The sequence below is a fragment of the Rattus norvegicus genome, chromosome 1 (genome assembly GCF_021556685.1).
Source record: "Rattus norvegicus strain SHRSP/BbbUtx chromosome 1, alternate assembly SHRSP_T2T, whole genome shotgun sequence".
Classification (NCBI taxonomy): Eukaryota; Metazoa; Chordata; class Mammalia; order Rodentia; family Muridae; genus Rattus; species Rattus norvegicus.
In genome coordinates this window covers 170,365,308-170,380,066 of record NC_141534.1, presented here as the reverse complement: position 1 = coordinate 170,380,066, position 14,759 = coordinate 170,365,308, and the positions used below count along the sequence as shown (strand labels likewise).

General features: G+C 37.4%; 1 pseudogene; it reads right to left on the bottom strand.

The window, feature by feature from the left end:
- Or51af1b-ps1 (olfactory receptor family 51 subfamily AF member 1B, pseudogene 1) lies at positions 8,129 to 9,084 on the bottom strand (annotated as a pseudogene).

The following is a 14,759-nucleotide window of genomic DNA, read 5'->3' as shown; positions in this document are numbered from 1 at the left end:
TATTTTTTATAGAACATATTTATGGTGTGTTTTAATGTTTGTGTGTCGATTCTCTGCGTTTAATTTTGCATGAACGATGTCTAATCTATCACTCCCTTCAGTATCTTTACATTTCACAAATTTGTTCAGAATATGCACGTATTTCCCATCATGACATATCTTTCTGCCTATTTCTCATGTACAGTACTTATTTAGTGACAGATTTCCGAGATAATAAATGCAATGATTTCAGCTTCAGTTTCATATGTAGATGTTTGAATACTGACACTGCAATCCTTCCCTCAGAATAATTCTGAGCAGCTGTGGTCATGTACAATAGCTTTCTGCAACCTAGCCTATGAGCAAACAGTATATATCCTGTAATAAATAAAAGTATGATCTTTTTGTTCAATTTCCTCTGATCATTTTAAAACATTTTGTTTTTACTTATGTCTTTGTTAAGAAAGTCATCACTGAGCATTTTCCTTCCTTTCACTAGAGCAGTAATTTTAGCTGCTTCATTGTTCCCTCAACATCCGGACAATCAGTAAAAGTAGACGATACAACTTTACTTGAAACAAGAATACTTGAAGCAGGTATGTGGTGCTCTTTAAAAACTTCAAAATCAATTCTTCTGCGATATTAAAATTAAAGGGAGTAGAAGGCTTGTCTGTGTGAAGAAAAAACAATCAGCAAACAGTCATTCATCTTAGGTCTTGATTATTTAATATACTCCTAGTTATCAATGAAGTATTAGACTTAGATGATAGATGTTACCGCACAAAGGAGAGAAAGGAAAAGCAATCATAGTATAAAGGATGTAGTAGAAACTGTGTAGAGGCTACTAAACATTCCTACAACCTTTCGAGGAGAATCCTGCTGGTTGAAGGTATTATAGCAGTATGCTGACAGGACTTTACCACACCGTGAGTTTCTCTAAAGAGACAAAGTTATAATATGAAATTTCTGTAGAATTTTCAAATATATAAAGGAGAAGTCTCAAAAAGAAAGCAATACAATGAATTATGATTCAAAATTATTGCCTCAGTGTACTAATGTAAAGAATCTGTACACATGAATAAAAATCGGGAATTGATTATGTATTATGTACAGAGTTAAATTTTCTCTGAAAATGTGTTATGGCTTTTCAATGTGCATTTTAAATTATTGTTAAGGGAAAAATTAAGGAGGAGTTGTATGCCAGTTAGAAGATGAGAGATTTTGTTTAGTAATAATCAAAGTCATTTCTATGAGCTTCAAAAGTTTTCCTCTTTTCTCAACTGAGGTTTATTGACCCTGAGAATTGACATAGTAAAAGAACAAAGAAGGGGTCCTGTACTTAGCACAAAATATGTTTATTTAGAGATAGAATTATTTAGAGTTATTTATTATAATCAAATTTATAGTTAAATGCCATAGAATAAGTTCATTGGATCACTTTATATTTTTGGTGTATTTATCAATGCAATATATATGAGATCAAAATGTAAGCACAAAAATATAGCTCATGACTAAAGATAGTTGAAATCTTAGCTAATTGTTTTTAAAAAACATTTTATTAGCTTATAAATATAACATAATATATATAAATATAATAAATAATAAATATAATATAATGTGAAAGAAAACAAAATTGTACCATTTGGCACAAAATGCCAAATGACCCTTCTTGAAAATCTACATAAAAATAACATTATATAGATGAGAACCTCATATTATAACTCTACACATAGATACATATGCACATAGCTTTGTAAACAATTATTAAAAGTGAGGCCACAAATATTGAAGAGAGAAAGGATAGATGTATGTGTGAATTTTTTCAATTTTTATTGGTTATTTTATTTATTTACATTTCAAACATTGTCCTTCTGACCAGTTTCCCCTCCACAAGTCCCCAATCTCCTCTCCCCTCCCCCTGCCTCTAAGATGGTGTTCCACCATCTGCCAACCCACTCCTTCCTCAGAACCCTAGCATTCCCATCTTCTGGGGTGTTCGAGCATCCAGAGTACCAAGGGGCTCCCCTCACAAACATGCTAGATAAGGCAGTCCTCTGCTACATATACAGCTAGAGCCATGGGTACCCCCAACCCCAGATACCCTTGGGCTGGTCGTTTAGTGGCTGGGATCTTTGTTGGATGGTGTCTTGTTGGTTTATATTGTTTTCTTCTTATGGGGTTGCAAAATCCCTTCAGCTCCTAAAGTCCTTGACCTACTTCACCATAGGAGTCTCTGCTCTCAATACAATATTTGGCTATAAACAATTGCATCTGTATTGCTGAGGCTCTGGTAGAGCCTCTCAGGGGACAGTTGTACCAGGCTCCTGTTAGGAAGCACTTCTTGGCATCAGCAATAGTGTCAGGGTGGATGTGATGGATCTATAAGTGAGGCAGTCTCTGGATGGCCTTTCCTTCAGTCTCTGCTCCACTCTTTGTCCCCACATTTCTTTTTGAAAGGATAAATTCTGCATTAATGTTTTTGACTTGGGTGTGTGGACACATCCCTCAAATGGGAGCCATGCCTGTCTACTGGATAATTTTTCTAGAGGTATTAATTTCCCTTTGTAGGTTATTTTGCCTAATTTCCTCCCAGTTGTTTCCTGGAAACCACTTGGGTCCTTGGCATCTGGGATTTCTGGTGGCTACACCTGTTAACCCTCCCCCACTGCTACACACTTCCTTTCAAATTTCTACCCTCTGTAGTTATCCCCATCTCTCATATCTGAACCAACCCTGACTTTTTTGTCCCTCTCCTTTCTCCCTCCCATATCCCTCTTTCCCTTTATTTCCATAGATTATTTTCTTCAACATTCTGAGTAGGTCTGTTGCATCCATATTTTGCTGTGGTCTTCTTCTTGGGTTTCATAAAGTCTGTGAGTTCTATCATGGGAATTCCAAGCTCCAAGCTTGTGTGTCTGTGTGTGTGTGTGTGTGTGTGTGTGTGTGTGTGTGTGTGTGTGTGTGTGTGAGAGAGAGAGAGAGAGAGAGAGAGAGAGAGAGAGAGAGAGAGAGAGAGATTGAGGGAGGGACTGGGTTACCTCGCTGAGGATGTTTTCAAATTCCATCCATTTTCCTGTGAATTACATGAAGTCATGTATTTAATAGTTGAGTAGTACTCTACTTGAAATGCACCACATTTTCTGGATCCATTCTTCTGTTGAGGGATATCTTTGTTGTTTCCAGCTTCTGACAATTATAAATAAGGCTGGTATAAACACAGTGGAGCATGTGTCCTTGTTATACGTTGTGTCATCTTCTGACTGTATGCCCAGGAGTGGTATAGATGTGTAATCAAGTAGAACTATTTTCATTTTTCTGAGGAAGTGACAGAATGATTTCCAGAGTGGTTGTACCAGCCTGCGTTTCCACCAGCAATGGAGGAGTGCTTCTCTTTCACCCCAGATGTGCTAACACCTGTGCTGACCTGAGTTTTTGACCTTAGCCATTCTGACTGGTGTAAAGTGGGAGTCTCAGAGTTGTTTTGGTTCTTTATTTTTTTTTTTTTTTTTTTTTTTTTTTTAGGAGCTGGGGACCAAACCCAGGGCCTTACGCTTCCTAGGCAAGTGCTCTACCACTGAGCTAAATCCCCAACCCTGTCAGAGTTGTTTTGATTTGCATTCTTCTGATGACTAAGGATGTTAAGGATGTTGAACACTTCTTTAAGTGCTTCTCAGCCATTTGAGATTCCTCAGCAGAGAATTCTTTGTTTATCTCTGTACCCATTTTTAAATAGGGTTATTTCTTCCTCTGGAGTCTAACTTCGTGAATTCTTTGCATATTTTAGATGTTAGTCCTCTATTGGATATAAATAGGGTTGATGAAAGATCTTTCCCAATCTGGGGATTGCTGTTGATCTATTGACAGTGTCCTTCATCTTACAGGAGCTTTTCAATTTTATGAGGTCCCATTTTTCGATTGTTGATCTTAGAGCATAAGCCATTGGTGTTCTGTTCACGAAAACTCCCCTATGCCAATGTGTTTGAGGCTTTTTCCCATTTTCTCTTCTATTTGATTCATTTTATCTGGTTTTAAGCTTCCTTATCCTCCTTGATAACTTTTGGTTGAAAGTCAATTTTATTGGATATTACAATTGCCACTTCAGCCTGTTTCTTGGGACCATTTTCTTGGAATTTTTTTCCCAGCCTTTTACTGTGAGGTAGTGTCTGCTTTTGTCATTGAAGTGTGTTCTCTGTAAGCACCAAAATGCTGGGTCCTTTTTATATATCCAGTCTGTTAGTCTGTGTTTTTTTATTTGGGAAATGAGTCTATTGATATGAAGAGACATTAAGCAATAGTTATTGTTTTTCCTGTTATTTTTGTTGTTTGTTGTGGAATTATGTTTGTGTGCATCTCTTCTTTTGGAATTTTTGGAAGCAGATTATTTTCTTGCTCTTTCTGGAGTTTAGTTTCCCTGCTTGTGTTCGAGTTTTCCATCTATTACCTTTTGTATGGCTAGAATTGTGAAACGATACTATATAAATTTGGTTTTGTCATGGAATACCTTGGTTTCTCCATCTATGTTAATTGAGAGTTTTGCTGGATATAGTAGCCTGGGCTGGTATTTGTATTCTCTTAGGGTTTGTATGACTCTGCCCAAGATCTTCTGGCTTTCATAATCTCTGGTCCGATATGGTATGGGCTTTCTCTCCCAGCAGAATCTGGGTACAGAGAGCTGTGTGACAGGGTCAGCTCCAGGCTCAGACAGAAACAAGAAGGATTCTGTCCCAGACTTTTTCTGCGTTCCTATGTGCTGAGGGCTCCAGACGGGTCCCTCTGAGCAGAAATGGTTGCCTTACCTCTGCTCTCAGATGTGTCAGGTCTCCTGGAGACTGGCTTTCAGCTCTGGTCATAGGCAGAGACTGGAATGACCCTATCCTGACTGCTCCTAGGTTCTTTTGTCCAGAGGGCTCTAAGTGGGTTCCTCTTCATCCAGGAATGTGAGCAGAAGTGTTGTTCTCCTCTGAGCTCTGAGGATTGTCTGGACTTCTGAAAGTCCAACTCTTTCCACCTCAGTATTTCTAGTGTTTTCTATACAATGATAGGATCACTGCTTTCATTAATTCATGGCAACTGTAGTTGTTTATGTAGTAACTGTAAAAGAGCAAGCCAGACAGCAGTGTGTATTCTTCAGTATGCTGACATTCTAGTTTTCTGAACTTTAAAAATATTTTTATTTATGGCTCCCTATGTGGACATATGTAGATGTTTCTTCTTATTTTCTATATTAATGTGTATGCCTGCATAGGCCACAAGTGGGCCTTAGATACCCTGGAGTTATAGATAATAATAGTGAACTTAACAATATAAGAGTTAAACGTATGTGCTCTGGAAGAATGGCAAAGACCCTTAACTGCTGCCCCATCTCAGTAACTCTTTATCATTTTTTTATTAATTTAATTTTAAGAATTTCTTATATGAGTATAATACATTTGTATATACATTTAACTCCTTCTATGCTTTTCCTTCTTTGTCTCAAACTTTTAACTTCTTCTAATTTAATTATTATTATGTACACATATATGTATATAAACTTTGTTGACAATTCAAATGTTATCCTCCAATCCAATCTCCTTTCCTTGAAACCTCACACCCTCCCCCTCCCGAATGCCTCCTGGAGGGGATTCCACGACCCACCCATCCATCCACCCACTCCTGCCTCACCCCTCTAGCATCCCCCTTCTCTGGGGCACCAAGCCTCCACAGGACCAAGTGGCTTCCCTCCCACTGATGCCAGATTAGGCAGTCTTCTGCTACATATGTAGTGGGAGTCATGAACCAACCCATGTATACTCTTTGGTTGCTGGTTTAGATCCTGGGAGCTCTGAGGGGTCCAGTTAATTGATACTGTTGTTCTTCCAAATAATTTTTTTATTATAAGTTGCAAAATGAATTTTCCTAGGCCCAGCGTTTGAGATATTCAAATAATTCATATTTAAATTCAACTTTAATCATAATTCATAACTCAACTTTATATGATTTGCTGGAAAGAACACATCTCCAAATAACACAAACTACTCATTGACAACTTCATTAGCTTTCATGATTCTCCATGAATTGATTGGAAATCCGAGGCTTTCTTCTCACCTCTATTAAGTTCATCAGATTTTTTTGTTTTATATTATTTCAGTTAGCATCAAAGCATTGCAGTTAGCTAAGGTACACACACGCACACAGACACACACACACACACACACACACACACACGCACATGCACACACACACACACCCCGCACATAGACAGACAGAATGACACACACATGCCACACACAGACAGATAGACAGACAGACTCACACACACACACACCACACACACAGACACATAGACACACAGACACCTAGACACACAGACACACAGATACACACACACACACACACACACACATTTGCATTATGTTTACTATCCACAAATACTCACTGATTCTGTAGCCCTCCTCCTCCCCTGTCCTGATCCATTGTCTTCTTATTTTGAATTTGTTACATTTAACTTTTGGACTACTTCCTTTTTGACAATAAGATTCATAGAGTCATTGTAGTTTGCATCTATATGCTGACAGGTAATAAGATTAGGATTCATATCTTGATACATGATCTATGACTTTTTGAACTTTACCATTACATATTAACTGTCACAAAACAAGTAAAATAAACTGGTAATGTTACCCACCTCCATTATACTGACAGTAGGATATGTTACCACCTTCAATTTAGATAAGTCAGAAAAAATCCCAATTTGACTTTAAAGACTGATTTAACAGCAGTTAGGATCATGTTAATGGTTATTAGAGACGGCAGAAAGTAAAAAGTACGGAAGGGTAAAGAAATATCTCAATGTGATCAGTGTCACAGTTGAATATAAGATATAGGTCAGAGTCTCAACTCACTGAAGGGGGATACAGTCAACATTATAGTAAGTTATGCAGTTGATAATATCTAGAAGAAATTGTTTATACCAGGAAACATAACTGTTTAAGGCAAGGGAATGTTTTAATCATCTTGAAAATTAGACAATCTATAAATGTACTTAATATCACTGAATTCCATAATTATTACATGTTATTAAATCAAAATGATAAGAATAAAATTAAAGAACATGCACACTGCAGTGACATGTACTACTATGCCTTTTGCATATACAAATATTAGTTAATATGATGAACAAATTTACTCTGATAAAATAAAAATATATTCTAAAATACAAAAAATGCTTTCTTAGATAGATTTTATATCATTATCAACTCCAACTAAAGAACATATATGTTGCACATATCAGCTGTTCCTTAAGATCAGGAACAAATACCTAAAGAACCTTTATTCTTCATTCTTTTGACTCTTTGAATTGTGTTTGATAATGCACTTTAGCATGACATTCTGTTCCTTTCTGTTGTCTGGTGTCTGTAGGTTGCTGCTTAGACTCTACCATATGTGCCCTTAAAGTTCTCTTTGTAATTGTATATAAATGAGAAATTTAGAAAATGAAGCATATGTAATGAAATATGTCCCTATAAATGGTTTGTCCCTATAAAAGCTCTCCTATATTTGACTTTGTGTAAAATTACATGCACATAAGGAGATTAGATTGAAATTGTTTCTGTTCTATTGTCACTAAAACACTGTATTTCTAAATGAGACAAAACAGTTTAATTCAATAGCTATTACTTGTTTGAAATTTCTATTAAGAAAAACTGGTGACATCAATAAGGGTTAATAGTTTAATTTGTGCCCACCTAGCATTGAAGTTTGAATTGTCATACGGTTATAAAAAGTCTCTTTAAGAAACACAGTATTTATCCTTTTAATCTTTCATAAGTAATCTTTCAATATTTCATTAAGTAAATGCTGAATGCATTAAAGATAATGAATTATTAGTAAGATAAGTACATCGAAAAGGACAAATAATTGTGCTTATAAGGATTACATCTTATATATTTTCAAAATGCTTGTTTATCAAAAAATTACAAACCTGAACACTGTTCTATTTTCTATTCTTAAATCCTGCCCTCTAATACAAATACTATCTGTATATGTACATGCCTGCAAATGTCCCTATTTAGTCATATATTCGGTTATAATGTCTACCATATGACTCTTAATTAATATGCAGAATAGAAGCTATAGCTCACTCCACGTTTGTATCCACAAGGAAGAAGATTTAGTGACCCTGGATGTGCCCAGTGCTTCCTCCACCAGACCAGAAGATGCGCCAAATCCTCTGCTTGGTTTTTATGGTGTAAACAACTGGGTTGAGCTCTGGCGGGGTGAGAAAGTGAAGATAAGAGAGCAACACACGGCTTCAGGGGGAAGCCCATTTGCCAATTGGTGGATCATAGAAAGGCCAATCATAGGTGTGTAGAATAGCAGCACAGAACAGATATGGGACACACAGGTGTTGAGGGCTTTGAGACGCCCAGTCTTGGAAGTGATTGACAGTACTGTGTGGAGGATCAGCCCATAGGATAAAAGGATGAGCAGAGAGTCCACACACAGTGTGGAGAGAACCACAAAGAGGCCATAGGCACTGTTGATCTGTGTGTCTGTACAGGCCAGCTTCATAACATCTGGGTGCAGGCAGTAAGAGTGAGAAAGATGATGTTTCTGGCAGTAAGATAGCTTCTTCAGCATGATGGGGGCAGGGATGTGGAGACCAATGCTTCATACCAAAATGGCCAAGCCCAAACTTGCAACCTGAGGGTTGGTGAGGATGGTGGCATAGTGTAGGGGACTGCTGATGGCCACAACACGGTCAAAGGCCATGGTCAGCAGCACAGATGACTCCATGATGGAGAAGGTATGGATGAAGAATTTTGCAAGACACATGTCAAATGCCACCTTGCTGACCTCAACATGTAGATAGTGAGCATGGTAGGCATAGTGGAGGCAAACAGGTCAAGGTCAGTAACTGCAAGAATGAATAGAAAGTAGTACATAGGCTGGTGCAGGGAGGGCTCTGATTTTTAAAACCCAGAAGATCAAGCCATTCCCTGCTAGAGAGGCAACATATATGCTACACAGAGGAATGGAGAGCCAATTACAAACAGCCTCAAGGACAGGGAGGCCAGTCAGAAAAAATGAGGCACTAGAAAGTTTGGAGGAAGAAATGGTGACTGCTATGGAGGGATCCAAGATCAACAGTAAACACAGTACCCAAGCCTAGAGAGTTCCTGTGTCAGAAATTCTGACTGATATCTTATAAGGACTCTTCGAAATGCTTCTATCACATTCAAGGTCTTCTACTGTATCACAGCATTTCTTCTATTTCATAATTAATGATACTTTAAAACGATGAATTTGTCAATCATCAGGAAAAATTCTTTATAAATAGTAAGACTGCATTAAGAACCATTCAAAGATATTTAATTCTTTAATTAGAATTTGAAATATGTTTTTAGTAATGGGATAAAATTATGGTGGTTTCAAGTCTGTACTATACGCATTAGGAACTGAATTGAAGCTCACTCCCAGAAGAGCTATGGTGTTAAACCTATTCTAGAATCCAAGCCACTGCTTTCTAAGGAAATCTTCACAATCCCCTCATTTTCCAAAGGAAGAACCATGATGTTTGATATTACCTTTTTCTTTCACATATGAAAATATACTACTATAATTCACTACATATGTCTTTGCTTAAAGTGCTTCATGAAATGATTTTTTACACTACACAAAATCAGGAGTCATTAGCACAAGCATCACCAACAGAATAAAAGAGATAGAATACAGAATCTAAGGGGTAGAAGATATCAGAGAAACCATTGACACAACCATCAAAGAATGTTAAATGCAAAAGTTCCCAACAAAAAATATCCAGGAAATCCAGGACACAATGAGGAAATCGCACCAAGAATAACAGGCATAGAAGAGAGCAAAGATTCCCAAATTAAAGAGCCAATAAATATATTCAGCAAAATTATACAAGAAAATATGCCTAACCTAAAGGAAGAGATGCCCATAAACATACAAGAAGCCTATAGAACTCTAAATAGATTGGACCAGAAAATAAATTCCTTCCGTCACATAATAGTCAAAACACCAAACGCACAAAACAAAGAAAGAATATTAAAAGCAGTAAGGGGAAAATGTCAGGTAACATAAAGACAGACCTATCAAAATTATAGCAGATCAGACCAGAGATTATGAAAGCCAGAAGATCTTGGGCAGAGTGATACAGATCCTAAGAGAACACAAATACCAGCCCAGGCTACAATATCCAGCAAAACTCAATTAACATAGATGGAGAAACCAAGATAGTCTATGACAAGACCAAATTTACATAGTATCTCTCAACAAATCTAGCCCTACAAAAGATAATAGATGGAAAACTCCAACACAAGCAGGGAAACTACACCCCAGAAAGAGCAAGAAAGTAATCTTCTTGCAACAAATCCAAAAGAAGAGAACCACACAAACATAATTCCACGACGAACAACAAAAATGATAGGAAAAAAACAATCACTATTGTTTAATGTCTCTTCATATCAATGGACTCAATTCCCAAATAAAAAGACATAGACTAACAGACTGGATGTCAGCGCCTGCGCGGCCAGTGTATGAATATTGGACTTAGGTCTGCAGGATTGAAATAAATCAAGTACAAGGATCACCAGTTTTCAACAAGTGCCAGAAAGGCTTTACTGAGATCTCCTTATATACCAGGTGAAAATCCCCAACCAGGAAAACAGGAAAAGTCTGTGTGGTAAAAGTTCTGGCCCAATCAAGGGCATAAACAACTTCTTAACAACAACAAGCAGGAAGGCTCAGTGGGGAGGAAGGGTGCCATGGAGAATCCCAGCCCCAAATCAGGGGCTAAGAGCAGCTGCCAAGGGTGTAAACAATTTCTTGCTATAGCAGGCTAAAAAGGCTCAGTGAGGGGAGAAGGAAACACCAAGTTAGGGCCCAACAAATGTTTATGTAAAAAGGACCCAGGATTTTGGTGCATACAGGAAACACACTTCACTGACAAAAACAGACACTACCTCACAGTAAAAGGCTGGGAAAATATTCCAAGTAAATGCTCCCAAGAAATAGGCTGAAGTGGCAATTGTAATATCCAATAAAATTGACTTTCAACCAAAAGTTATCAAGAAGGAAAAAGAAGCTTAAAACCAGATAAAATGAATCAAATAGAAGAGAAAGTGGGAAAGAGCCTCAAACACATTGGCATAGGGGAATTTCCTGAACAGAACACCAATGGCTTATGCTCTAAGATCAGCATTCGAAAAATGGGACCTCATAAAATTGAAAAGCTCCTGTAAGATGAAGGACACTGTCAATAGACCAAATAGCAATCCCCAGATTGGGAAAGATCTTTCATCAACCCTACTTATATCCAATAGAGGACTAACATCTAAAATATGCAAAGAACTCAAGAAGTTCGACTCCAGAGGAACAAATAACCCTATTTAAAAATGGGTACAGAGATAAACAAAGAATTCTCCGTTGAGGAATCTCAAATGGCTGAGAAGCACTTAAAGAAGTGTTCAACATCCTTAACATCCTTAGTCATCAGAAGAATGCAAATCAAAACAACTCTGAGACTCCACTTTACACCAGTCAGAATGGCTAAGATCAAAAACTCAGGTCAGCACAGGTGTTAGCACATCTGGGGAGAAAGAGAAGCACTCCTCCATTGCTGGTGGAAATGCAGGCTGGTACAAACACTCTGGAAATCATTCTGGCACTTCCTCAGAAAAATGAAAATAGTTCTACTTGATTACACATCTATACCACTCCTGGGCATACAGTCAGAAGATGGCACAACGTATAACAAGGACACATGCTCCACTGTGTTTATACCAGCCTTATTTATAATTATCAGAAGGTGGAAACAATCAAGATATCCCTCAACAGAAGAATGGATCCAGAAAATGTGGTGCATTTCAAGTAGAGTACTACTCAACTATTAAATACATGACTTCATGTAATTCACAGGAAAATGGATGGAACTTGAAAACATCCTCAGTGAGGTAACCCAGCCTCTCTCTCTCTCTGCCTCTCTCTCTCTCTCTCTGCCTCTCTCTCTCTCTCTTCCTCTCTCTCTCTCTCTCTGCCTCTCTCTCTCTCTCTGCCTCTCTCTCTCTCTCTCTGCCTCTCTCTCTCTCTCTCTCTCTCTCTCTCTCTCTCTCTCTCTCTCACACACACACACACACACACACACACAAGCTTGGAGCTTGGAATTCCCATGATAGAACTCACAGATTATATGAAACCCAAGAAGAAGACCACAGCCAAATACCACAGACCTACTCAGAATGTTGAAGAAAATAATCTATGGAAATAAAGGGAAAGAGGGATCTGGGAGGGAGAGAGGAGGGGGACAAAAAAAATCAGGGCTGGTTCAGATATGAGAGATGGGGATAACTACAGAGGGTAGAAATTTGAAAGGAAGTGTGTAGCAGTGGGGGAGGGTGAACAGGTGTAGCCACCAGAAAGTCCCAGATGCCAAGGACCCAAGTGGTTTCCAGGACACAACAGGGAGGACATTAGGCAAAATAACCTACAAAGGGAAATTAATACCTCTAGAAAAATTATCCAGTAGACAGGCATGGCTCCCATTTGAGGGATGTGTCCACACACCCAAGTCAAAAACATTATTGCAGAATTTATCCTGTCAAAAAGAAATGTGGGGACAAAGAGTGGAGCAGATACTGAAGGAAAGGCCATCCAGAGACTGCCTCACTTATAGATCCATCACATCCACCCTGACACTATTGCTGATGCCAAGAAGTGCTTCCTAACAGGAGCCTGGTACAACTGTCCCCTGAGAGGCTCTACCAGAGCCTCACCAATACAGATGCAATTGTTTACAACCAAACATTGTATTGAGAGCAGAGACCCCTATGGAGAAGTAGGTCAAGGACTTTAGGAGCTGAAGGGTTTTTGCAACCCCATAAGAAGAAAACAATATAAACCAACAAGATACCATCCAACAAAGATCCCAGCCACTAAACCACCAGCCCAAGGGTATCCAGAGTTGGGATGGCTCTAGCTGTATATGTAGCAGAGGACTGCCTTATCAGGCATCTCTGTGAGGGGAGCCCCTTGGTTCTCTGGATGCTCGATGACCCCAGAAGAGGGGAATGCTAGGGCTCTGATGAAGGAGTGGGTTGGCAGATGGTGGAACACCATCTTAGAGGCAGGGGGAGGGGAGAGGAGATTGGGGACTTGTGGAGGGGAAACTGGTCAGGAGGATAACATTTGAAATGTAAATAAATAAAATAACCAATAAAAATTGAAAAAGTTCACACATACATCTATCCTTTCTCTCTTCAATATTTGTGACCTCACTTTTAATAACTGTTTACAAAGCTATGTGCATATGTATCTATGTGTAGAGTTATAATATGAGGTTCTCATCTATATAATGTTATTTTTATGTAGATTTTCAAGAAGGGTCATTTGGCATTTTGTGCCAAATGGTACAATTTTGTTTTCTTTCACATTATATTATATTTATTATTTATTATATTTATATATATTATGTTATATTTATAAGCTAATAAAATGTTTTTTAAAAACAATTAGCTAAGATTTCAACTATCTTTAGTCATGAGCTATATTTTTGTGCTTACAATTTGATCTCATATATATTGCATTGATAAATGCACCAAAAATAAAAAGTTATCCAATGAACTTATTCTATGGCATTTAACTATAAATTTGATTATAATAAATAACTCTAAATAATTCTATCTCTTAATAAACATAGTTTATGCTAAGTACAGGACCCCTTCTTTGTTGTTTTACTATGTCAATTCTCAGGGTCAATAAACCTCAGTTGAGAAAAGAGGAAAACTTTTGAAGCTCATATAAATGACTTTGATTGTTACTAAACAAAATCTCTCATCTTCTAACTGGCATACAACTCCTCCTTAACTTTTCCCTTAACAATAATTTAAAATGCACATTGAAAAGCCATAACACATTTTCAGAGAAAATTTAGCTTTGTACTAATACATAATCAATTCCCGATTTTTATCCATGTGTACAGATTCTTTACATTATTACACTGAGGCAATAATTTTGAATCATAATTCATTGTATTGCTTTCTTTTTGAGACTTCTCCTTTATATATTTGAAAATTCTACAGAAATTTCATATTATATCTTTGTCTCTTTAGAGAAACTCATGGTGCTCTAAAGTTCTTTCAAATAGCAGTATTCTCCTCAACAGATTGTACGAATATTTAGTAGCCTCTACACAGTTTCTACTACATCCTTTATACTATGGTTGCTTTTCCTTTCTCTTGTTTGTGCGGTAACATCAATCATCTAAGTCTAATACTTCATTGATAACTAGAAGTATACTAAATAATCAAGACCTAAGATGAATGACTGTTTGCTGATTGTTTTTTCTTCACACAGACAAGCCTTCTACTTCCTTTAATTTTAATATCACAGAAGAATTGAGTTTAACATTTTTATAGAGCACCACATATCTGCTTCAAGTATTCTTGTTTCAAGTAAAGTTGTATTGTCTACTTTTACTGACTGTGGGGATGTTGAGGGAACAATGAATCAGCTAAAATTACTTCTCTAGTGAAAGGAAGAAAAATGCTCAGTGATGACTTTCTAAACAAAGACGTAAGTAAAAACAAAATGTTTTAAAATGATCAGAGGAAATTGAACAAAAAGATCATACTTTTATTTATTACAGGATATATACTGTTTGCTCATAGGCTAGGTTGCAGAAAGCTATTGTACATGACCACAGCTGCTCAGAATTATTCTGAGGGAAGGATTGCAGTCAGTATTCAAACATCTACATATGAAACTGAAACTGAAACCAT